Source organism: Hemitrygon akajei, chromosome 1, assembly GCF_048418815.1.
Source record: "Hemitrygon akajei chromosome 1, sHemAka1.3, whole genome shotgun sequence".
NCBI lineage: Eukaryota > Metazoa > Chordata > Chondrichthyes > Myliobatiformes > Dasyatidae > Hemitrygon > Hemitrygon akajei.
In genome coordinates, this window is record NC_133124.1 from 93,021,773 (window position 1) to 93,039,679 (window position 17,907).

At 41.1% G+C, this 17,907-nt stretch overlaps 1 protein-coding gene across 4 annotated transcripts in view; it reads right to left on the bottom strand.

The window, feature by feature from the left end:
- Positions 1 to 17,907, bottom strand: part of tsnare1 (T-SNARE Domain Containing 1) — a 1,022,909-nt gene that overhangs the window by 368,920 nt on the left and 636,082 nt on the right. The window lies entirely within an intron of this gene.

Genomic DNA, 17,907 nt, shown 5'->3' on the forward strand with positions numbered 1-17,907 from the left:
TTGAACGTACCTCCTCTTACTTTGTGCATGCCCACTGGTATTACACTTATCAAATTTTGGAAAAAGATACTATCTGTCTGCTCTATCTATATCTCTCACAATCCCATAAACCTTTATCAAATCTCCCCTCAGTCTCCGCACTCCAGAGAAAACAACACAAGTTTGTCCAAACTCTCGTTATAGCACACACCCTCTAATCCAGACAACATCCTGGTAAACCTCTTCTGCCCCCTCCCCAAAGCCTGGGGCAATTTGATGCCTCGACTAATAAAGGCAAGCATGTACTTGCATGTAAAGGCAAGTACTCTCTCCGGTCCTGTTCACCCTGTACACATCAGACTTCCAATATAACTCGGAGTCCTGCCATGTGCAGAAGTTCGCTGATGACACGGCCATAGTGGGGTGTGTCAGGAATGGACAGGAGGAGGAGTATAGGAAACTGATACAGGACTTTGTGATATGGTGCAACTCAAACTACCTGCGTCTCAATATCACCAAGACCAAGGAGATGGTGGTGGACTTTAGGAGATCTAGGCCTCATATGGAGCCAGTGATCATTAATAGAGAATGTGTGGAGCAGGTTAAGACCTACAAGTATCTGGGAGTACAGTTAGATGAGAAGCTAGACTGGACTGCCAACACAGATGCCTTGTGCAGGAAGGCACAGAGTCGACTGTATTTCCTTAGAAGGTTGGCGTCATTCAATGTCTGTAGTGAGATGCTGAAGATGTTCTATAGGTCAGTTGTGGAGAGCGCCCTCTTCTTTGTGGTGGCGTGTTGGGGAGGAAGCATTAAGAAGAGGGACGCCTCACGTCTTAATAAGCTGCGGTCAATTATGGAAAACTCTGAACATCCTCTACATAGCACCATCCAGAGACAGAGAAGCAGTTTCAGCGACAGGTTACTATCGATGCAATGCTCCTCAGACAGGATGAAGAGGTCAATACTCCCCAATGCCATTAGGCTTTACAATTCAACCGCCAGGACTTAAGAACTTTTTAAAAGCTATTATTAATGCTTTTTGAGATAGTGATTTAGATGCAAATCATATTTTTTTACTGAGTTAAGTATTGTATGTAATTAGTTTTGCTACAACAAGTGTATGGGACATTGGAAAAAAAGTTGAATTTCCCCATGGGGATGAATAAAGTATCTATCTATCTATCTATCTATCATCTGTCTTCTTAACCACCCTATCAACCTGTGTAGCCACTTTCAGAGAGCTATGAACTTAGAACCCAAAACCCCTCTGCTAATTTCCCATTAGCCTTCCACCTTATAGCATAAAAATGTACTCCTTTATGGACTTGAAGTAAACAGGGACTACTCCAGCAAAGGCGCCTAACATGAAGCATTTGCTACTCAATGTATATGTCTGAAAAAGATGGTGACATTCCATAGATTGACTTGATTATATGAAGGGAATTACAGAGGCATGAGAGAGGAGTTTAACCAGGTGGATTGGAGGAGTGTACTGGGGGGAATGATGGCAGTGCAGAGATGGCTGAAGTCTCCGGGAATTGTTTACAAGACACAGGATAGATATGTCCCACAGAAGAAGTAGTTCTCAAATGGCAGGGGTTGGCATCTGTGGCTGACAAGGGAAGTTAAGGACTGCATAAAAGCCAAGGAAAAGGCAAATATGGTAGCAAAAGTGAGTGGGAAGTTGGATGATTGGGAAGCTTTTAAAATCCAACTACTAAAAAAAGCTGTAAGAAGGGAAAAGGTGGAATATGAGGGCAAACTAGCTAGTAACATAAAACGGGATACTACATGTTTTTTACAGTTATATAAAGAGTAAAAGAGAGGTGAGAGTTGATATTAGACCACTGGAAAATGATGCTGATGAAGTAGTAATGGGGGGGATGAAGAAATGGCAGATGAACTTAATGGGTACTTTGCATCAGTCTTCACTGTGGAAGACACTAGAAGTGTGCCAGAGGTCTGTAAGCATCAAGGAGCAGGAGTGAGTGCCATTGCTATTACAAGGGAAAAAGTGCTAGGCAAACTGAAAAACCATGGACCAAATGACTACATCCCAGAATCCTGAGAGAAATAACTGATGCATTGGTCATGATCTTTCAAGAACCACTTGATTCTCAGAGGACTGTAAGATTGCAAATGTCACTCCACTCTTTAAGAAGGGCGAAAAGCTAAAGAAAGGAAATTACAGGCCAGTTAGTCTGACCTCCGTGGTTGGGAAAGTGTTGGAGTCCATTATTAAGGTTGAGGTTTTGGGGTACTTGGAGATCAATGATAAAATAAGTCAAAGTCATCATGGTTTCTGCGAAGGGAAATCTTGCCTGACAAATCTGTTAGCGTTCTTTGAGGAAGTAACAAGCAGGGTGGACAAAGGGGAATCAGAGGACGTCACTTACTTGGATTTTCAGAAGGCATTTGATAAGGTGCCAAACATGCGGCTGCTTAACAAGATAAAATACCACGGCATTACAGAAAAGATACTGGGACAGATACAAGAGTGGCTGACAGGCAGGAGGCACCAAGTGGGAACAAAGAGTGTCTTTTCTGGTTGGCTGCCAGTGTCTAGTTGTGTTCCTCAGGGACTGCTACTTTTCACAATGTTTGTCAGTGATTTGGATAATGGAATTGATGGCTTTGTGGCAAAATTTGTGGATGATACAAAGATAAGTGGTGGGGTAGGTATTGCTGATTGCGATTGCAGCAGGACTTTGACAAATTGGAAGAATGGGCAAAAAAGTGGCAGATTCCCATTTGCCATTAGTGATACAGTGTTGCAAAATGTACGATAATGCATTTTGGTAAAAGGAACAATAGTGCAGACTATTATCTAAATGAGGAAAAGCTTCAAACATCAGAAGTGCAGGGGGACTTAGGAATCTTCGTGTAAGACTCCCAGAAGGCTAATTTACAGGTTGATTCTGTGGTAAAGAAGGCAAATGCAATGTTGGCATTTATTTCAAGGGGAACAGAATATAAAAATAAGGAGATAATGCAGAACCTTTATGAAACACTAGTCAAGCCGCAGTTGGAGTATCAACAGTTTTGGGCCCCACATCTCAGAAGGGACGTGTTATCACTGGAGACAGTCCAGAGGAGGTTCAAGAGGATGATTCCGGGAATGAAGGCTTTAACATATGAGGAGTATTTGGCAGCTTTGGGCCTGTACCCACTGGAAATTAGAAGAATGTGGGGTATCTCATTTGAAACTTATCAAATGTTGAAACAACTGGATAGGGTGGATGTGGAGAGGATGTTTTCAATGGTGAAGTTATCCAGAACTAGAGGGCACAGCCTCAAAATTGAGGGGTGACCTTTTAGAACAGAAGTAAGGAGGAATTTTTTTAGCCAGAGAGCTGTGAATCTGCAGAATGTTCTGCCATAGACTGCAATGGAGGCCAAGCCTGTGGGTTTTTTTTTAAGGTGGAAGTTGAGTTTCCTGATCAGTCAGGGGATCAAAGGATATGGCGTGAACACAGATGTATGGGGTTTAGTGGGTTCCAGGATCAGCCATGATGAAATGGCAGAGCAGACTTGATGGGCTGAATGGCCTAATTCTGCTCTTTTGTCTTATGGTCTTAATATCTTTGGACACCTTCAATGCCACTCGAAGCTTAAAACAGCAAAAATACATAACTAACTCTGTTTATCATATGTGTAACTTAATACCTTTCTGTTTATTACATGAAGAGTTAGACAACAAACATTTGTTTTCCATTTTTTTCCCTAAGACTGTAGTGTGATTTCAGTAGTTCACAAGTGTGACTTTAATCATGTCCATTTTTCACAGAGAGCATATACTGGAATGATCAGAGGTGAAAGGAGCTGTTGTGAACCCCACTCGAAGCCTAGGGTCAGAGATCAATTAAATTCTAGGGATCCAGTAAATAATTGGAGTCCTTGAACTTAACTGGGCCAGGGGCCAGCAGTGAATCACCTGATGTAGTTGAAAGTTGTTAGGTTAGATCAGGGTCTATACTGTTGGCAGGGTTGATAAGGGGGATTGAATACCGGTATGATTTTTAGTAGGTGAGGTAGGTGTCTGAAGAACAAAAGTGATTTATTTAATTAATTTATTTATTGAGGTACAACCTGGAATAGGCCCTTCTGCCCCTTCGAGCCAGAACACCATAAACTTTGATTTAAGCCTAGCCTAATCATGGGTCAATTTACAATGACCAACTGGTACGTTTGTGGAATTTGGGATGAAACCAGAGTGCCAGAGAAAACCCACGCAGTCATAGGGTGAGTGTACAAACTCCTTATAGAAAGTAGTGGGAATTGAGCCCGGATTGCTGGTACTGTAAAGTATTATGCTAACCATTATGCTGCTGTGCCACAATGGAATTGTAGCTTGGTCCCAGTTCAGTGTGCCCTACTGAAGACTATTTGTCACAGAAGTTGCCAGTAATAAGTTATTCTGACTTATAAGTTATGAGTAATAAGTTATTCTGAGGGAAACTTGAAACTCATTGTTGCAAGAGTTATAATGTCATTTTGTACATCTGATACTGAAAATGCGTCAAAAGCACAAAAGTGACTCGTGATAGGAAGTGGTTAAGTATGAAAAAGCAGCAAAACAGTCTGCATACACGAGGAAATTTGCAGATGCTGGAAATTCAAACAACAACACACACAAAATGCTGGTGGAACACAGCAGGCCAGGCAGCATCTGTAAGGAGAAGCACTGTCGACGTTTCGGGCCGAGACCCTTCGTCAGGACAAAACAGAAAAAAAACATTCTGCATTGTGTTTTCTTCCATGGAAAGTGAATCTTTAATTGTCCACTGCTGAAGCAACCAGTGCTGTGCAAGTTTATGCCTGTGCCAGATGTTTTAATCCAGGAGGAATAATGAGCTCTATGTCAAGAGTGCAAGCACTCCCTCTGTAGGTCAGTTGGTGTAATTGCTCTGCCTTTGTGGCACTGATAGCTAGGTCAACCCACAAGGAAGAAGCCAGCTATACAGGTTTCCATTCATATTGGCTACCACTGCTCAAAAGTGGTTGGGCAATGTCTACATTTTTGTTTAATGAGCTACAAACCCAAGCTTTCTCACTACTGATGCTCTACACTGGAGAAAAGCCACTTAGGACAGTTACAATTAACAATGTTATTGAAGAAAGGAGAATAATCAGAAGAACAGTGGCATGGGGCCAAGGTAAGCATGAGTCCATAAACTGTTTTTGTTTGGGAATCCATGCACTTGAGGCCCAGAGCAGTGAGGCAGATTTCTGAAGTACACTACAATGAGGGGTATAGATAAGGTAAATTCAAGCAGACTTGTCCCACTGAGGTTGGGTGAGGCTACAACTAGAGGTCATGGGCTTAGGGTGAAAGGTGAGAAGTTTAAGGGGAAAATGAGGGGTAATTTCTTCACTCAGAGAGTCATGAGAGTGTGGAATGAGCTGCCAGTGCAGTGGCGCATGTGAGCTTGATTACAACATTTATGAGGAGTTTGGATAGGTACATGGACGGTAAGGGTATGGAGGCCTATGATCCTGGTGCAGGTCGATGGAAGTAGGCTACTTAAATTGCTCGGCACAGACTAGATGGGCAGAAGGGTCTTTTGTGCTGTGCTTTTCTATAACTCTAACGCAAATGTTTGCTGTTATGTGACAAAAGGTTTTCATCTTATTGGCTCATGATGAAACACCTTGTGGCTTATTGTGTTTGTCAGCATCAAAGTCAAGTTTATTGTCACATGCACAAGTACGTTGTGCACAGGTACAATGAAAAACTTACCAGCAGAAGCATCACAAGCACATAGCTTCATATAAGCAACATTCAAAAGAAAAACAAAAATTTAAAATAAATTAATGTAATTTTTACAAGAGAAAATACACAGAGCAAAAGATGTCCACTCCAGTGCAAAGTGATTAGTGTGGTCATGGTGTTGCTAAACTGTAGTGTTTAGGGTTTTATCTGTCGGTTCAAGAATTGATTAGTTGAAGGGTAAAGACAACACATTTTCTTTTATTATTTTCTCATTTCTTTCTACTTTTATCTACTGAAAAGTGTTGATTTTCTTTTCTTGGTTTTGTCATTCCTATTGGGAAGTTCTTACTTTCATTAGTTGTGTGTTGACGGTAACATGCATGATTGTTTATGGCATCCAGGATGCAACAGCCCAAGACAATCCAGTGCAGCAAGAGTGGCACAGAGATAGATGTGTAACAGAATGAGGCACAGCGAGTGCAACACCTGACGGGTGGTGCTAAACAGCTAGAATTATTCAAAACATTTTTTTCCATGGAAGTAAGTTAGGAAAAAGGGATTCATTTGGGAGCAAAGGAATACATCAGATCTGTAAATTGTTGGAATTAATCTCAAAACAAGCAGGAAGAGTTGAATTATTTTCTTTATCATTAAAATGAGCTAGTAGAGAGAGTGATAACAATCTGCCACTGAACGATTTACACACAACTATACATCTGTGTGTACTAATTGTACAAAATATCACACTTGATTTTGAAATGTAAAATTTCACAGCGCAGACTCCTGTAATTTTCCTTCAGCCTACATCAAGTATTCATCCAGGGCTGCCAGCAGAGTCAGCACTGGTAATTCAGGGGTGATTTCCCATGCAATCAACAGAGTTGGATCTTGTGCAGCTGAAAATTAGAAAGTGCCTGAAAAGGACTCACTCTTACTGGCTTGGCAATGAATCTTGTCAAGTGAATCACTGTTAGTAGTGCCACTTAGCTGGACAAACACAATGTGCCTAGGAACAAGAATAATTCCAACGATGAGTCAACTTAAGTGCAATCAGTAAGCTCTCTCAATGAATAGATTTCATGGAAAAATAAACTCATGATAGTTTGGAGAAGAGAATATACCAGATATTTTGGGTTTCATTCCATCTTTTTATGCCGATTACATTTGCAACCCTCTCACCAGGGCTTATATACAAACTTGGTTCGTTAGTGAACTCGTTAGTTCACATGGCTCTGCTAGCAACCATGTGACTCAGCAGCGAGAAGACCACTTCTCAAAAGCAATAAACATCTAGGGTGGGTATGATTTGGGTTCAACTGAACAGGAAAGTTAGAATGCTCTGATTACAGAACATTGAATCGTAGTGAGTGCTGTGTAAATATCGCTCCATGCAAAGCTATTGTTCATCAGAAAATTAACAGATATCATATAGCAGCATAAAGTTACAAAAAAACCTGTATGTTTACCAAATTTCCAACTAACAGATAGTTACAGCAAAAGAAAATTAGAAGAACTTATTACAGTTAAAGCAGTCTAAATGTGCACATGAACGTTGCAGCTCATTCCTGGAGAAGTTGGGTGTATTGCTTTCTGTATGTGCTGAACCCACAGTCTGCGAGAAGGCACCTGCCACAGTCCGAATTTCCCTCGAAGACCATCTCTAACAAATTGGCTCTCTCAGGAGTACTGGCCCTTCCTCCTTGGAGCCATTCATCCGCACAAAACACTCTTTACAATGGGGTCTCTCCTTTCTGCATTCTGCGGCACCTTCCCTCCTGCACCAAAAGATATCAAACCAGACGGCTGTCCTTCAGATATCTGATCCAGGCCAGCCCTCGAAAATTTGCCATTGCATCCCACTGGCAGAAAGTTTCCACACATATCAACACAATCCTGATTGGCTAACATAACATTCCTAAGTTGGACAACATGGCTCCATAAAAGGCAAACATGAAGAAACCTGCAGATGCTGGAAATTCAAGCAACACACACAAAATGCTGGTGGAACGCAGCAGGCCAGGCAGCATCTATAGGGAGAAGCGCTGTCGATGTTTCGGGCCGAGACCCTTCGTCAGGACTAACTGAAAGGAAAGATAGTAAGAGATTTGAAAGTAGGAGGGGGAGGGAAAAATGCGAAATGATAGGAGAAGACCGGAGGGGGTAGAGTGAAGCTGAGAGCTGGAAAGGTGATTGGCAAAAGGGATACAGAGCTGGAGAAGGGAAAGGATCATGGGACGGGAGGTCTAGGGAGAAAGAAAGGGGGAGGGGAGCACCAGAGGGAGATGGAGAACAGGCAGAGTGATGGGCAGAAAGAGAGGAAAAAAAAGGAGGGGGGAAATGCTAAATATATCAGGGATGGGGTAAGAAGGGGAGAAGGGGCATCAACGGAAGTTAGAGAAGTCAATGTTCATGTCATCAGGTTGGAGGCTACCCAGCCGGTATATAAGGTGCTGTTCCTCCAACCTGAGTGTGGCTTCATCTTGACAGTAGAGGAGGCCATGGATAGACATATCAGAATGGGAATGGGACGTGGAATTAAAATGTGTGGCCACTGGGAGATCCTGTTTTCTCTGGCGGACAGAGCGTAGGTGTTCAGCGAAACGGTCTCCCAGTCTGCGTAAAATTCAGCTGAAGCCAAAACATTCTGTTTAACAAGACACACTGCTTTTGCAGAAAACTGCTAAATAAAAATATCTTACAACCAAGCAGCAGAAATATTAACCAGGGAATTATATGTTATTTAAACGTTTTTGGATATCCTTGAGTAAAGTTGGATCCATATGGATGAGATGGACGATGAGAATGGATTGAAAATATTGCAGGTCCATAGGAAGAAAATGAATGGTTGCTTATTTGCTTAAATCCATTTCGGGGGTACTGGGCAAACTTCTTGCCGTACTCTGAACATTTTCAAGGGAACTTTAACAATTTTCAAAGACTGCAGGACAAAGCTCCAACAAAAAAAAAGCTCTTGATTCACCCCTTCCACAATAGCTGCACCCACAACCGTAATTGCAGCAACTCACCAACACCCTCCAACCTTCCCATTGCAGTCACCTGGAAAGTAAAGGGCAGCAGGTGCATCATCTGTAACATCCTTTCTAAGTCACACACTATCCTGAATTGGAAAGCTGTCACTGGTCCTTCATCTCCTCCATCATAGGAGCATCAAAAACATGGGTTCAGATGAGTGACAGCAGAGAGAATCTGTTTGTTTGACTGGTTGGTACCTGGACCATGTTGCAGAGGAGGTGCTGGAATCAAATACAGACCAGTCCAGGTATAGAAGGATGTGGCCCTAATGGAGGAAAATGTAATTGGTTTAGATTGAAAAAAGAATGTTGGCATGTGATGAGAGAGAATAAATTTCAGTGTTTTATGTTTCTGTAACTCTGTCTTTGCTGGGTCTAAATACAAGAGAGTGCAGCAGTTCAAGGCAGTGACTCACCACCACCCTGTCAAATGAAATTTAGTTTGGGATGATCTTGTCAGTTGTAAATAAATGAAAGAACAATATCTATTAATACCCCGTTCCTTCACTAGTCTGTCATATACCCTGACTGAGTTTACTACAAACACAGGAAATATGAAAGTCTATGTAGTATTTCGGATGTTATAGCAGCTTACTTGGAATACAACAGCTAGCCAGCAGTACTCATGAATGCTGTTACTGAGTTATGGAGCTAAGGAGCTAATGGCATCTCACAGCGACTCCTTTGCTTGCTTCTTTGGAAACAGCTCTATTTCTATCTTTAATATCTTTATTTTCCCTTTCAGGGTTCTTTTGAGGATGCCTACCTGGGGTTACACGCTGACTTCGGTTCTTTGTGGGAATGTGACCCATACTCAGGGTCTCACGAATGGCCATTGTTCGAGATACCAAGGACGCAGCCTAGAAGATTAGCACGCCTTCAGCTTTCCGGGATTTCGTGGCTCTGGAGGTAGGCGGACTTGTGACCAGTGCCTCTGCAGGGAATCAGTGTGTTGTGGGAGACGGAAGATCGAAAGCAGTGAGCTGGCTGCTGGCTGAGTGCCCAGAGACCCGAGTTCTTTGGGCACAGAGTTCGGAAAAAGCGACACAACGGACTTTTAACATCGTAAATCAGCGAGTTGTTTGTTATGTCTCCCCTCTCATTGTGAAACAGAAACACCTCTTTTTCCCTTATTAGGGAGAGAGAGAGCTTGTGGTATGTCGAATTACCGGGTGAACGAGTAGTCTTTGGGGTACTGCAAGTCTGTGTCTTTATTGATGCTTTGCTGCACGCTTCAGTGCTCAGTGGGGGGCTCCGATGCTGCTTTTCTGCTGGTGGGGGAGGGGGGATCATTGCTTTACTGCTGCTTATGTATGTGGGGGGGGGAGCTGGGGGGTGCTTTCGGGTTCTAACGTATAACTGTCATTAAATCTTTGGGGCACTCCTCGGTTTTCGTCAATGGCTGCAAAGAAAAAGAATTTCAGGATGTATATTGTATACATTTCTCTGACAATTTCCTGGAACCTTTCTTAAGCAATGGAACAACACTCCTTTCCTTCAGAACCTCATTGTGGCTAAGGATGTTTTAAATGTGTTTGAACCCAGACAGATACATGTGCTCTAGGAACTGGAATGCAGACGTTGAAGCATATACTACACCTAAGGATTATATTCCATAAAGGTAGACTGGATTCAATATCCAGTTGCAGTTTATGGATGCTCTCAGGGCAGCAGCCTACTTGCTTGATTGCAATGACTCTGCCTCCTCATGTCTGCTGTACCGGAACAGATTATCTAATTGTTGTCCAGGAACACAACTAGGCCCTTATCCTCTCTGTGTGGTTTGCCAATGAATCAGATATTCATTTCAATTCCACTGATATTCCTTTGTTTCACACCTTGATATTTGATTGGCTTGTAAACATTTGGCATTTTCAAATAAAATTATTAATTGTTCCCTATACACCTCCATCCCCCACCAGGAAGACCTCAAAGCTCTCCATTTCTTTCTGGACACCAGACCCAACCAGTTCCCTTCTACCACCACTCTCCACCGTCTGGCAGAACTTGTCCTCATTCTCAATAATCTCTCCTCTGGCTCCTCCCACTTGCTTCAGACAAAAGGAGTAGCCATGGGCATTTGCATGGGTCTCGGGTGTGCCTGCCTTTTTGCCATCTATGTTCCAAGCCTACGTTGATACATTGACATTGACAACTGACCATGCGGAGCTCGTCGACTTCATTGTCTCCATTTTTCACCCTGCCCTAAAATTTACTCGGTCCATTTCTGACACCTCCCTCCCCTTTCACGATTTCTCTGTCTCTATCTCTGGCTCAGCTTATCTATCGATGTCTTTTATAAACCCACAAACTCTCACAGCTACCTGGACTATACCTCTTCCCACCCTACTACTTGTAAAAATGCCGTCCCCTTCTCTCACTTCCTCTGTTTCTGCCAGACTTGCTCTCAGGATGAGGCTTTTCATTCCAGAACTAAGGAGATGTCCCCCTTCTTCAAAGAGAAGGGTTTCCCTTCCTCCACCATCAACCCCACCCTCAACCGCAACTCATTCATTTTGCACAGGTCTGTCCTCACCCAATGCTCCCGCGACCCCACAGGGATAGGGTTCCTCTTGTCCTCACCTACCACCCCACCAGCCTCCATGTCCAACACATAATTCTCTGTAATCCCACCATCTCCAAAAGGATCCCACCACTAAGCTCATCTTTCTCTAAGCACCCCCCCCCCCCCACTTTCCGCAGGGATTGCTTCCTACGTGACTCCATTGTCCATTTGTCGCTCTCCTCTGATTTCACTCCTGGCACTTATCCTTGCAAGTGAAACAAGTGCTACATCTGCCCCTACACTTCCTCCATCACTACCATTCAGGGCCTCAAACAGTTCTCCTAGGTGAGGCAACATTTCACCTGTGAGTCTTTTGGAGGCCAGCTACAGTATCCCATGCGCCCTCCTGTACATCAGTGAGACTCAACATAGACAAGGAGACTGCTTCACCATTCCAATTCCACTTCCCATTTCCATTCCATCATACCAGTCCATGGACTCCGTTACTGCCGCAATGATGCTACACTCAGGTTGAAGAAACAACACCCATGTTTGGGTAGCCTTCAATCTCTTGGAATGAACACTGAATTCTCAGATTTCCAGAAATGTCCCCCACCCTTCACTCATTTCCTATTCCCATGTCTCATTATATCTCCTGACCTGCCCATCACCTCTCTCTGGTGCTCCTCCCACTTACCTTTCTTCCATGTCTTTCTGTCTTCTCCTATCAGAATCCCCATTCTCCAGCCATTTATCTCGTTCACCAATTGACTTCCCTCACCTCTCTCCCCACCCCCCCACTCCCGGTTTCACCTATCACCTACTACCTTGTATTTCTTCCTCCTCTCCCCTCACCTTCTTACTCTGACTTCTTACCTTTTTTCTCCAGACCTGTTGAAGGTCTCGGCCTGAAAGGTCAACTCTTTTCCATAGATGCTGCCTGGCTTGCTGAGTTCCTGCAGCATTTTGCGTGCAGCATTAATTGTTCACACTAGTAACCTTTTGGTAGAGAAAGCTTGCACTTTACCACTAAGAAGACTTCCCTTGACTGTTTCATCCATAATACAACACAAACTTTTATTCTTTTAGTTGCTTTCTTCTAGATTCCCATATGAAAATAGCACATCAATCTATCGATTTCTAAAACACTCCTTTTAAATCAATTTAGGTATACAAAATATTCAAAATCATTTTACCTAACTACCACATAATCTAACCATGGCTCAATCCTTGTGAATCTTTCAATTCATTCCAAACAAGACCAAGATTCCACAGCTGAATTATACACAGTGCTTTGCATATGTTCTAACCAAGGCTCTGAACAGTTGGACATCATAAGTACTTAAAGGAGAAGCTAGAATTTCTTTGAAAGACTGAGGGCATAGACAAGGAAATGAGGCCATTGCAGATCATGCATAATGATACTGAATGGCAGAGGGGCCAGGTGGCCGACTCCTGCTCCTATTTTCTTGATTTTAAAAAACCTTCCTGCCTTTGTGTTCCAGTTACAAAAAGTAAGCAATTGGTGCAAAATCTTCTTGAACCTATGTTCATGTGTTTTTCAAAGAAGTAATAGTTCATTTGTAAGATAGCACTTTAGCAAAGCCATTTAACTTCTGCTGTAGATTAAGTATCCATGACACTGCACCATTGTTCAAATCAGGCATGCCATGAGATTCCGCCACTCAGCAGTTACAAAGTAAGCACAGAGAGAAAAGCCTCCTAGAAACTGAGTTAGACAATATCCATTTATGCCCGTCTCTTGTTAGAATTATGTCTATTAGAAAATTTATCAGACATTTCTTGCATCAATTCACCTTAATGCCAGTGTGACTTCCCTATCGGATTCTGAGCATACATTGATGCCATCAGCTGATGTAGCACCCATTAATCACTTAAATTCAAAAAACTGGCTTAAAAGGGACCAATGGTGTGTTGCATAGATTGGTGCTAGGTCCAACTACTTGTCGTTGGCGTGATTAGTAGGTTTGCTAATGACATCAAAATTGGTTCTATAGTGGAAAGTCAAGAAGGCTACAGTGGGATCTATGTCCATTGACAAAGTGGGCTACGGAATGGCAGATTAACTCGGACAAATGAAGAATATTGCAATTTGTTAAGTTATACCAGGGCAGGACTTCGAGGGCCCCAGAGAGTACCTTAGAACAAAGAACTAGGGTTACAGAAACATAGTTCCCTGAAATTAGCAACAAGAGTAGGTGAAGTAGTAAGAATAAAGAATTTGGCACAGTCGCCTTTAGACCGTGGCACTAAGTACAAGAGTTGTCATCTCATGTTACACTGTGCAAGATAACACGTGGAGTTTTGTGTGCAGTTCCAACTGCTTAGTTAAAAAAAGGCTGTCACTAAGCTAGAAAGAGTATACAGAAAGGATTCATAATGTTACCAGGACTGGACGACTCGAGATTAAGGAGAGGCTGTATAGCCTAGATCTTTTATCCCTGGACCGTAGGAGGCTGATAGATAACTTTACAGATGTATACACAATAGGGAGGTGTATAGATTAGGTAAATGGCCACAATCTTTTCTTCCCAGGGCAGGGGAATCTAAAAATAGAGAGCAGAGATTTAAGATGAGACTGGAAAGATTTAAAAGGGATCTGAGGGACAACTGTTTCACACAGAAGGTGGTAGGTATGTAGAATGAGAACATGATAGTTGTGGGTACAATTACAGTGTCTAAGAAACATTTAGGCAGATACATGGATAGGGAAGGCTTTGGTCAGTAACTTAGTCAGCAAGGATGGGTTAGGCCAAACAGCCTGTTTCTGTACTGTATAACTTTATGACTATGAAATATGCAAAAGCATTACTTCAAGGGAATTCAGCATGATTATAGAAAAACAGAACAGGACTAGCCATTCAGCCCACAATATTGTGATGATCTTGATGCCAGTTTATACTAATTATCATCCTTCAGAATAACATCCATATCCCTTCATTCCCTTCATATTCATGTGTCTATTTTTAAATCCTTTTAAATGCCCCAAGACTGCCCCATTCGATTACTATCCCTGATAACCCATTCCAGGCCCCTACCATTCTCTGCACAAAAAAAACTTGCCACTCTTGTCATGTTTAAACCTTCCCCCATAACTTTAAAAGCATGTCTTCTTGTGTTTGATATTTCTACCTTGAGACAAAGATTCTGTCTTCCCTATCTATGCCTCCTGTCATTCATTAAAAACTCACCTCTACAAGGTCTTCCCTTAGCCTCTGACATTCTAGGGAGGCCAACAGAAGTTTGTCCAAACTTTCCCTAATGCTCTAATCCAAGCAGCATCCTGGTAAACCTCTTCTGTTCCTTCTCTACAATCTCCACATACTTCCTATAAAAGGGCAAACAGAACTGCGAGGAATACTCAAAGTATATTCTGACTAAAGTTTTATATAACTACAGCAAGACTTTCTTATTTTTATATTCAAGATCTCTACTAATGAAGTCAAGCATGCTATACCCCTCTTTACCACCTTGTCCACTTGCGTAACCACTTTCAGTGAACTACGGTCCTGGACTCCAAGATCCCTCCATACCTCAATGCTATTATGAGGTCTACCATTAACTATATGAGGGATGATTGATAAGTTTGTGGCCTAAGGTAGAAGGAGTCAATTTTAGAAAACCTAGCACATTTATTTTTCAACATAGTCCCCTCCTACATTTACACACTTAGTCCAGCGGTTGTGGAGCATACGGATCTTGGACCTCCAGAAAGTGTCCACAGCAGCGATGATTGATAAGTTTGTGGCCTAAGGTAGAAGGAGATGAGTTATAAAGCTCTTGTTACAGACACATACAGTTCAACTCTTTGAGTGATTATGCAGGAAGTTTGAAGTTAATAACTCATCAGTTAATAACGTATCGGGGTGATTGATAAGTCTGTGGCCTAATGTAGGTAATGAGTTATTAACTTCCAATTTTCTGCATAGTCACTCAAAGAGTTGACCTGCATGTGCTTGTAATGAGAGCTGTATAACTCATCACCTTCTACCTTAGGCCACCAACATATCAATCACCCATCTGTGGACATTTTCTGGAGGTCCAAGATCCGTATGCTCTACGACCGCTGGACTAAGTGTATAAATGTAGGAGGTGACTATGTTGAAAAATAAGTGTGCTAGGTTTTTGAAAATTGACTCCTTCTACCTTAGGCCACAAACTTATCAATCACTGCTCGTATACTTTATCTTTTCGCTTTACCTCTCAAAGTGCAACATGTCACTCTTGCCCTGATATAACTCCATCTGCCACTTTTCTGCCCATGTCTGTAACTGATCTGTATCCCTCTGTATACATTAATAGGCCTTTACGCTGTCCACAATTCCACCAATTTTAGTGACGTCTGCAAACTTGCTAATCCATCTAACTTTTCGTCCAAATCATTGATATATATCACAGACAACATAAGTCCCAGGACCAATCCTCATGGAATACCATTGTCATAGACCATTACTTCTGCCCCGGCTCTCTGTCTTAATTGGGCAAGGCAGTTCTAAATCCAAGCTTACAATTCACCCTGGAAAAGGTATGATGTCTTAAAAATGATTGTCTCAATTTCATGACTTCTTTGCAGATTCCTGATTTGGCATTAAAACAAAGCTTGACATCCATTTCACAGAATCTCACTCTTCTTCTAAGCAAGCATGTTTCATGCTTAAAGGCACATCACCAACTGTTAGCCATTTAGATTTTTACTTGTATAAGTCTATCACATTTCAGAGATCTATGTAACAGAATACATCTATTTTTTTCACAATTTAGGAATATTCAAACCCATCTTCTTTTAGCCCAATATTAATAGTCATGTGCAGTTTTGAGATCCACCATTCATGTTATTTATCAATACTTTTATAATGCTTACACTTATACTATTTACCTACTTCTCTGTCAACAACTCACTTAAATGTATAGCTCCTTTAGTAGTACTGTAACAAAAGGGTGAAGCTCAAGATCAGATCAGATATATGACACCAGTAGTTACTTACTTTCAATTGAATTATATATTAATTATTCTGGCCCTCATCAAAAACTCACTTCCCAAAACACAATTTTATACACAAGTCAGTAACTCAGAACCAATTTAATGAGCTTCAATTTTACCTATTGCTTCCCAGGAGGAATCTTACTAAATGTCATCTGTCACTCCACAAAATCTGCACCCATAAACATTCCACCTGTCTAAGACTGCAGTCACTTAATCAAAATTTAAATTAATTATATGAGGTATGGCCTATCCTTTAAAAACCCATGTAGGCTTTCTTTAATGATTGTTAGATATTACTGTGCTCTATAACAATATACTTAATTATATATTCCAATAAATTTTCTACAACAGATGTTAGAATTATAGACCTATAATTTCTCGGTTACTGTCTCCTAACATTCTAAAGTAATTGAGTTACATCTTGAATCAACAATATTCTGGAAATTCTGTAAAATCATCTGAAATTTTCTCATCTTGGCTTGGAACTTAGCTGATTCTGCAGATTTTGTATTCAGTGACAACTTTTTTGTTTCATTCTCTTTTTAAACTTCTAATAACATCTTTGTTGATTGTGTAGACCATCACCAAGCTACAATATAGCATATCTGCCATTCCCTTATTTTCTTTGGAATTTTCATTGAGTTGACATTGCCTTATTTACTCATTTTGTGATTTGTCAAAACACTTTTTTAAAAACTTATTTTGATACCTATTTTAAATGTTCTTATTTATTTTTGTGTCTGCATCTTTAAATGCCTTCTTTTTATTTTCCTGTGTTATTGTTGTGTTTCTCATAGACCTATAAATCAATAATATTCTTTGCACTTTGGTTTTCTTTTTTTACTTTATAGTACTTCCCAGATTATGGCTGTTTTATTTGGTAATTGAGTCACTGACTTTAAAAGGGATTCAGTCAGAAGTTTTATTGTGGTAAACACTTTTATCCATTACCTAACAGTACACTAGCACAAACTTTAGACCCAAAAGCTTGATGCTTCACTCGCCAGTTTACAACTGAAGACTGGCTGTGAGATGCCAGAATAAATCTATAAGAGGAAACCTTTGACCACAGGCTCTCCATTATAAACAGTTCCAGTCAATCAACAAATCTGCCCTCTTCTTAAAAGTTCTCAGAAGCAAATGTCAGTCAATGAGTATACCAAGCAGGGGCCCATCCTTTCATCAGGGTCAACTGGCTTCTGAACACCTTAGTCGATACCCTGATACAAAGGCAGCTAACAAACTCATTGCGTATTAAAACATCACAAAAACTAATCATAATTATTGACTGAACACAATCATTGACATTGGCAAAGATGCTTGCAGGTGAATATGGATTCTCCGGTATTTTGGCAATCTGTGATGTACTTCAGTGTTATGATTTCACATGGACGAAGACTGCCACTCTTCTATCTATTCAGAATTACACTGGACTGAGAAAAACATTATGCAAATAGTTTTAACTATTCAAATGCTCAAATATATAATAAAATCGTAAGTATGGAGCAAAATAAAACATTAATAAATTATAACAAAGTTAACCTTCATAAAATTTTCCTGTAATTGATTTGGATGATTAGCTAACATTTGAAAAGATTACTAAAAGTAATTAACAAAGAACCAGACCAACATCTAATCAAGAACACTTAGGAATGTCATTAACCTATAC